The following is a 9,177-nucleotide window of genomic DNA, read 5'->3' as shown; positions in this document are numbered from 1 at the left end:
CAGGAGCCTGCTCCAAAGCAGTGTAATTCCAGTGCATCAGAGTAGACATGATTGAGTCTTCTGGAGCATGCTAATTAGCACGCTTAAGATAGGACTGTGGAAAGCTTCGGGTGCAGATTTGTTTGGAGGAGATTCGGCAGCTGAATCTCCAAATCTGAATCAAATTGAATCAGGAGACCAAGTAAAAGGTCCAAATCTATTTGAAGCTCTCCAAATCAATTCAGAAAAGATTCAGAGAGCTTTGGCTATTTGGGCAGTCCCTGCTCGCTGCCACAGGGAGCTGGACCTGGACTCCATGCTGGTAAGTAGGGGGCAAGGGAGGGGGGCTGGAGGAGGGGGAAGGGGTCCATGGGGCACCATTGCCAGGCCCCATCCCCTGCCTGCTCCTCCAGCCCCCCCCTGTCCGCTCTCCCGGCCCCACTATGGCTGCCCCGCCTGCCCCAGCTCCTGGCTCTTTAAAAAAAAAGCCCTGACTCACCAGCTTCTGCAGCAGCCTCAGGGCTTCTGGGTGCTCATGGCAGAGCCCCACATGCAGCGTGGGGCAATGGGGGGCAGCAGGGATCGCTTCCTCGCTGGGCAGCAGCCGGCAAGTTGGGGCTTTTTTTTCTTTTTAAAGAGTTGGGAGCTGGAGCTGAGAGAGCACCGGGGGGGGGGAATGGGGGCTCATGATAGAGCCCCCCACGCAGTGTGGGGCAGTGGGGATCGTCCCCCCACCTGGCAGCAGCCAGTGAGTGCCAGGGATTTTTTTTATCAAAGAGCCGAGAGCTGGGGCCGGGCTGGGCAGCCATAGACAGGACTGGGAGAAGGGCAGGGGATGGGGCCAATTTGGAGATTTGGTTGATTTGGCAGCACCCAAATCTCTGAATCAGATTGTGATTTGAATCACCAAATCGAATCGCTGTCCCCTGAATCGGCCGAATCTGAAGCAAATATTAGCTACTTCACACAGGCCTAGCTCCAGCACCCTCTGTGTCTCTCGTATCAGTGTCCCTGAGCTTCAAAATGGTGGCAGGGGTGCTTTAACTAAACTTATCAAACAAGCTTTAAAGTGCCCCACTGCCATTTTGAAGCTTGGGGGCACTGATACACGAGATGCTATGGGCACTTTAATTAGAGTGGCTCTCAGAGCCAGTCTAATGAAAGCACCCCTCCTCCTCACCCCCGGAACACGTGGAAAAACATTCATCATGCTTGAAATACAGGACAAGCAGCATATGCATACTAAGGTACGGTCCTGGGACTTAGGTCCAACATCAACCCTGTTGTAACTCACTGAAGTTCAGCAGGATTGACCTCAGCCCACCAATACCAGGTATGAAACCTGGACATTCAGTGGCTGGGTGGCATTTCAAGAGCATCAGTAACTGCTAATTAAAACAATGGTGTGCAGAGGCCCCTGGAGGGTGTGGAGTGTCTGGAGGGTAGGGGAGCTGCCTCACCCTGATTCCCTAAAGGGCTGAACTAATTGGCTTTTGCATCTCTGATAATGATGTAAACTCACCAGGCGTTGATACCACAGAGGAAGATGCAAGCGTGTGAGAGAGGTGAGAGGGTGAAATCAAATGACAAGGAGAGGAGAGCATAAATTTGCAGGGTCTGGAATAGATTGACATGCAATCTACAGAACTGAGAGATGCTTCCTTTTTCAAAATGAAAGGAGGAACAAGAGGACAAAATATTGCAAAGTCTCAGAGCAGCAGGGTAAGAACAGCAGTCAGGCTTGCGGCCAAATCTTTAGTTTATGTAAATCCAGGTAGCCTGGAATATTTACACCAGGTAAAGCTCTGGTCCCTGGCCTTTTTCTGAGCCCTGGTTCACAAGGAAAATACCAGTGTTCATCTTCTAAATTACACTGCATCAAAAGATTAGGTTTTTTTACAAATATTAATGAATTAGGCCTTAATCCATCTCACTGAAATAGGTGAGAACCACTCAAGTATTTCAAAGCCAGAGTTTGTAAATTTTTCTTGCCATTCAGAAAGACTGGTTTATGCCACATTCATACCCACACTCATTGTTATTGACCCATGTGTGTTCACCTAAACAGGCTTTTGTTTGCGTGAATGTTTGTTTGGGCAATGGCTGTTCTTTGTACAATCACCCACTTTTGCATGTCAACAAGGAAATTTGCTACGCTTTACCAGTTATTCCCCAGTTCAAAAACTTTCAGTCATCCAGCAAGGAAGCCAATATATATTGGCTCCAAGGACTATCATGTGCCACAAAACCACACATAGCAATAACTCAGAATCAAAAGTTCACAGCCAGTCCATTTTCTTCCCCCAAAGTCTATTTTCTCTTCCTTCATGACGTGATCTTGATTGTTAGAAACTTTTTCACACACTGCTCACTTAAGCACCTTCACAGCTACATCACGTGGCTTCTTATTGTCAGCTTATAATGCCTATTAAGCACCTGGCTATAAAGTTCTGGTGAAAATAGGGCATGGTAGTTTTACCACAAAGTCAATCACAGATGTGGAGGACAGTGTTGATTGTGCCTAGCTACCTTGCAGTAAACACTACAGATAGCTTGTTTTCAGAAGGCTTTTACAACAAGATAAAACACACATAATAGTGATTGTTATTCTTTTTAGCAATGGAGACAGAGCATCAATTACTTCATTGGGCCACATGTTGCCAATTTAGTTATAGTATTTGAGACTAGAAAGATCCATTAAATCATCTAGTCCAACCTCCCCCATAACTCAGGTTAGAGAATTTCATCCAGCTCCTCCTACATCCTGTCAAATGTGAGGTGCTGGCCTCCCAGAAAGGCTTTTCAGACTTGATGTGAATGCAAGAGAAGGATTTGCAGACACTAAAAGCAGTGTTTCTTAAACTTTTGATACCTGGAATACTTTTTTCTGGATTACATTTGGCAGCATGCTTCATTTTTACACCCAAAAAGGGGAGGAGGGAAAGGTAGCAGTGTTGGCATGAATGCAGTGTGCAGAGGTCCAGTCCAGCAGCTGGAAGCTACATGCAACCCAGAACCAGGGAGCAGGGGCTAGAGAAGTCATGGTGACATGGGTGTGGGGAAAGCCCTCCACAGGGCAGGCTGGACTGAGGCAGCATGAAACCACTCTGCTCTGCACCCTGGGTTTGGGGGGAGAGGGTTGTAAATAAACTCTGCACTGCCCTGGGAAGCCATGGGGCATAGGCATGGCTGAGGTGGAGAGTAGGACACAGGTACATATGTGTGTGAGGGCTCCCTGGAGCAGGGACAGGCAGGGGGAGGGGGAGGAGCAGAGGCCAGGCGAGAGGACTCCCAGCTGCCCGCAATTGGCTGGACCTAGGAAGGGAAGGAAGAGGCAGGGGGGACCCACACCAGCCTGCCTAGCTGCGGGGCACGGCATGCATGCAGAGCAGGGTGCAGCAGAGCATGGTGCTGAGTGCCCAGGTGTGCAGTGCAGCCATGTCCCCAGGGTTCAGGCAGGGCATGGCAGTGTGCAGATACCCAATTCTGGTGCCACCATTTCTTCTCACCCCCAGCTCTGGCACATATGCAGCTTCCAGCCACCAGGGAGCTGCACTAGGACCAGACATCTGCAAACTATCCCTCAGGCACATGGCTACTCTGCACTCTGCTGAGCCCTGCTTCGCACACACACTGTGCCCCCCAGCTTAAATCGATGATCTAAAGATTCAACCCCACTGCTGGACTTTATGGCAAAGACTGAAAGAGGGAACAGCAAGAAAGCTAGTTGCTTGGATGGAGAATGTGGAATTCAGTCTCTCTCACTCCCAAACACAAAGTCATTGGCAACTGCCAAATAATCTTTAGGGAAGGCTTGGCTACAACAAGAGCTGTTTGCATAATGCGGTCAGGTCTGTGAACATACTTGCAAATGAATATCTGCCCTCACTCAGCTGGACTAGGCCATGCCATCACAGGCATTCAACAACCAGTGACTATTCATTCAGTCTTGGCAAATCCTGATAATTGTAAGAGCTAGGCTGTGCTGTTGGCCCCTCACAAGGGATGGAGTGCAGTTGCATTTTCCTAGCAAGATCTCAAGGAATTGGAAAGGGGTTTTAACATTTCCCTTCTCCACCATTATTTTTTTTTTACTAGCCCTCACACTATTATTCACAGCCATGCTGACTCTTTGCTCCTCTAACAAATGGCTCCAAAATGAGGCAAAAGGAAATTATAGAATCATAGAAAATCAGGGTTGGAAAGGACCTCACCAGGTCATCTAGTCTAACTCCCTGCTCAAAGCAGGACCGTCCCCAACAAGAGCATCCCAGCCGAGGCTTTGTCCAGTCAGGTCTTAAAAAACCTCTAAGGATGGAGAATCTACAACCTCTCTGGGTAGCCTGTTCAGTGCTTCACTACCTTCCTCATCATGAGAAAGATTTCCTAATATCTAACTTAAACTTCCCTTGCTGCAACTTGAGACCATTGCTCCTTGTTCTGTCATCTGCCACCACTCCGGAGAACAGTCTGGCTCCATCCTCTTTGGAACCCCTCTTCAGGTGGTTGAAGGCTGCTATTAAACCCCCCCGCCTTCTTTTCTCCAGTCTAAAGAAGCCCAGTTCCCTCAGCCTCTCCTCAGAAGTCATGTGCCTCAGCCCCTGAACCATTTTTGTTGCCCTCCACTGGATTATCTCCAATTTGTCCACATCCTTTCTGCAGTGGGAAGCCAAAAACGGGATGCAGAACTCCAGATGTTGCCTCACCAGTGCGAAATAGAGGGGAATAATCACTTCCCTTGACCTGCTGGCAATGCTCCTAGCAATGCAGCCCAGGATGCCATTAGCCTTCTTAGCAACAAGGGCACACTGTTGGCTCACATTCAGCTTCTTGTCCACCGTAACCCACAGGTCCCTTTTTAGGTTGCAACCCTAAAAAGGAGGCAGGTCACTTTCTATCCACATTTGGCCACTATTTCTGTTCACATGAGCACCAGTGATCTAGTTAGTGTTCACACTTAAATTCTTATCAGACTGCAGCCTACAATGTCTCCTGGAGGTTTGGCGGGCTTTGAAGGGCCTTTCACACCTATCAGGGTTGCTGTTTCAAACTGATGCTTGCACTCATTTTAGTCTGAAAATTTTCTTGGCAGCCCAGAAGGCCAGTGCCCCTCAGCTGATGTAACTGTAGGGGAGCTGGCTCTTATCATCCTTCTAACTGTAAACCCAGATTCTTGCAAACAGGTCTGAGGCAGTTTAGAAATAATCCATAGTGACGCTGCTGTTTATGCAGAGGAATCATCTTCCCCCATCTTGGAGGCAGAGCAAGAGCTTAATGAAATATACATATTTACCAACCGTTCGTTTTAACATGATGGAACAGTTATGTCTCATAACACTTAGTGTAATTCAGTGCCAAGGACCAAATTCTTTGCTGATGTAAATGCACAGGCTCCAATGGAGTTACATCAGTGGAAATTTTGACTCAGTAACTGCAGAACACTTGAGTATTTCACTATGTAAGAATGTGGTCACTCATGGGATGACCTGTACTGATAACACTTGCCCCACTGAGCCATTCACAATGCATGGAGGAGACTTATTCCTCTTCTGGACAGGATTATTTTAGTGGATGATTTTTTCCAGGCTTGTTAGCGACTCAAGTCTGGATGCCTCTGAGAGCTGGGCCTTGGAGAGATGCTTTCAGGCAGACAATGTCCTTGATGAGGCACTAATTATCAAGTTAATTGGAGTAAGAGAGATATACAGATGGTCTTAATTTATAGTTTGTACACTCCCCAAGCTCAGCTTGTCCAGGGGAAGGGGCTGTCTTGCATCATTCTAGAGCACTAATGAAAACATGTCAATATGAGGAAAGAAAGGGTGTCTGGAAAGGAGTAGGGAACAGAATGGAGAAAGGTAGGGAAAAACTGTAGAGAGCCTGGGAAAGAAAGAAGGGAAAGGTGTTCCTAGGAAAGGAGCCAGAGTTGGGGAAAAGTCTCATCAGCTTTCCATTACTGGAGTCACAGTGGTGGAGGAAGGTGCTTAATGAACTCCCACTGGCTCCATTATCCAGGGGTCAGGCAGAGGTTTCTCTGAGTTCATGCCTGGTTACTGAGCAGAGATCTTAAGAGCTTGCTGTCTGGCATTGCTGGGGTGGTTCTGACCCAAAGTCAGTTTAAAGGTACAGTTCTTACTGACCCCTTATCAGAGCTATTAGTCAACCAAGGAGGGGTCATCATACTGCCCTATCTCACGGTGGAGGATTCACCTCTGTAGCCAGGTCACTCTCACACTTCGAAGTCCCTTGCCCTCCTGCCTCAAGAGTCTGTCATTTAAAGGATGAATGAGGACGACAATGCCCCCTGGCCCACTGCATCCAGGCATGAAACCCCTGCTTTTCCTTGTGTGTCTCAGAGAAGTTACAAAAGATCATAAAGCTGTGTTATCCCTGCCTGCAGGGTTGACCCTGGGGACCTGACACTGTTACCTGATGCCTCCATGGGGAGGGCAGGTAATGTCATACCCAGTGCCTTTGCCTCACAGGCTCCTGCCTCATGTGTCTCTTGTATGCCAAGTGCACCTGGTTTGTTTGGTTGTTTGTGATTTATTCACCTCATGTGCACTCAGTGCAGGTGCCGGCTGGGACTGCTGGCGCTTCCACTGTCTGTTACTCCAGCTTTTTCACTGCTTGGCTGAGCAGACCAAGGTGTGCCTGCACCCACAGTCACAGAGCAAGGGAGTACCTTGGCCATGTGTCTGAAGTGGGGGGCTTCCTCATTCCCACCCCTCTCAGTACATCTGTTTTCTCTTACCCTGATAAGTTTCTAGGGGGTATCTCCACAACTGGGCTAGATCCAAATGACTTTATTTGCCCTGGCTTACAGAGGTTAGCTGGGGGCTAACTCCAGTGTCATTTTTCCAGGTTTATATCAGTGTAACACCAAGTTCAGGGGTCACATCTGTCACAACCCAAAGTTGTGATTTTTTGTTTGTGTGTGCTTCGGCACTGCTAAATTATTTTCCCGCTAAATTGCAGCTTCTTTGCACGGTGGAGTTTTCTGCTGCAGAAGAGAACCCTGGTGCAACGGAGAATTTCCCGCCAATTTGAAGCTTTCTTTCCATGGTGCATTTCTTTTGCATCTAAGAAATGCTCGGTGCAAGGAGTTCCCGCCATTTGTATGAGAATTCGAGCCACATTATTGGCCAGTTCTAAAATATGCACACGTGACAGCTAGCGATTGGCTTGCTAGCCGTATAAAGAGCTTGGGTGGTTTCCGCCCAAGTCAGAGTGAGAGAGCGAAAGAAAACCTTCGCCTTGCGTGAAGATCTCTAAGCGCTGCAGATCCTCATGGACCCAACGCATTTCTTAAAAGGCAATAGAGGCCTGAACAGCCTCTAGCCTCTCCCCGTCGCCGATAGATTCCTAGACGTATCCCTTCCTGCATGAGAAACTACTGAACCCACAGAGCTTCAACAACCCCGTGGGAAAGAACGAACTTGTCGTAGTCCTCTAACGAGGATTTAAGTGGAGCTGTACCTGGAAAACTGTCCAGCCTACACCACGACCACCTTTGGTGTAAGTAAACAATCTTTAAATCAACCACTACGTGTCCGTGACTAATTCTAGCTCGCCTCCGGTCTTCTCCGACCCCGCGTGCCCGGGCTGCTGGCCATGGCCCGCATGCACAAAAGGGCCTGGATCGCCCCCGGCCCGCACAACATCCACTGGGATAACATCAACTTCAAAGGGCCTTGCTGATTTACACCAGATGAGGTAAAGCCACCCTTGTTCTCAGTTATACTGATGTTAGTGGAGTTTTACTCCAACTTTATTTCAGTTCACCAGATTTCTGTCATTATGACGGAGCACAGCTTTGGACTTGGTATTCTTAGCAGGCTGTGGATGCTGAAGATAGCTGCTGGTGATTCAGGTTCAGAGCAAAAGCCCACCAGAGGCTATGAAGCAGTTCTCATTGATTTCACTGGGCTTTGGATTGGAACCACATTTTAGAAGCTTAGCTACTGCCTGTGGAACCGTGCAGTCTTCTTATAACTTCGGAGTCTTCTGCTGCTGTCCATAAACCTGCTAAGAGTAAACATGTTTTAGGTACATAACTCCAATCCAGTGCCACCACAACACTGCAAGCATGTACTGCATTACTTTTGATGGTGAAGAGTTTCATAGACTACAGAGTGGTTAACAATGCCAGATGCAATAGTTTCTACCTGTGGTTGAAGGTGGTGGGATAAGGAGAGTCTAGGATGCAATAAGCTTTGTGGATAGGATGCATTGAACATGGTTGACTGGGATGAGACTCAAGGAGCAGGAGCCACAGTTCAAGATCTACTAAGATGATTCAGAGCAACAACACAGGCAGAGTTGTCAAGCCCTTATATACTTGTTGGTAGAGTAGACTCTAACAAGAGAAAGAAGCCAGGCACCTGCCCGGTGGGTTGACAGTCTCCTAGGGATGAGGCAATCACGTTGAAATGCCAGCCCCCTGGAGGCAGAAGCTATTCCAGCTCGTTAAATAAAGCAGAGAGCAGCTATGCCTTCAGCCAGCAGCCCAGAGACCAGACAACACAAGGCCGAGAGCTTGTGATGGATTTCAGAAGCAGAGGTCTGCTTTTTCTCAGCAACTGACTTGGAAACAAACTGTTCTAGCAAACCAGGGGTGGGGAGGCATCACTTACAAGCCATGATAATCATTACTCAATCAGAACAAAGACTTGTTTTCCACTTTAAAGGCAACTTCCATCAGGAAACAAAATGTACTACCTTTTTGTTCCCTATGATACATTAAAAAGCCCCAAAAAACTACCAAATGTTTTCTTCAAATGATTTGCTTGACTTCTCCTTGGGAACATAGAGAAGATGGTGAGTTTCCTGATCTCCTGGAAAGGGCTGGGATCTTTTCTCTTTGATAACATTGGGTGCAGACAGAAGTGACAATTTTCATTTGATCTGGGCCCAGAAAGCACCCTACAGTCATGACCAAACAGAAGTGCATAGCTACAGACCACTTTAAAAGGGACTGATTCCATGAAAATCTGAACCCTCATTGCATGAGGGTGCAGATGAACACACCCCAAAATGGAGTGCCCCCATCCATCCACCCCACCCTCCAGTGCTGGCTGTGGAACCCCAAGAACAAGCTCCCTCTGCTTCCTTTCCCCCCTCCTATTCTGAAAACAGCATCTGGGCTGGGAGGGAGGAATGGCTTTGCTGTTGAGACCAGGCTGCAGGCTGATAGCA

Source organism: Alligator mississippiensis, chromosome 11 (assembly GCF_030867095.1).
Source record: "Alligator mississippiensis isolate rAllMis1 chromosome 11, rAllMis1, whole genome shotgun sequence".
In the NCBI taxonomy this organism is placed as follows: domain Eukaryota; kingdom Metazoa; phylum Chordata; order Crocodylia; family Alligatoridae; genus Alligator; species Alligator mississippiensis.
The sequence above is the reverse complement of the archived record's forward strand: the minus strand, read 5'-3'. Positions refer to the sequence as shown.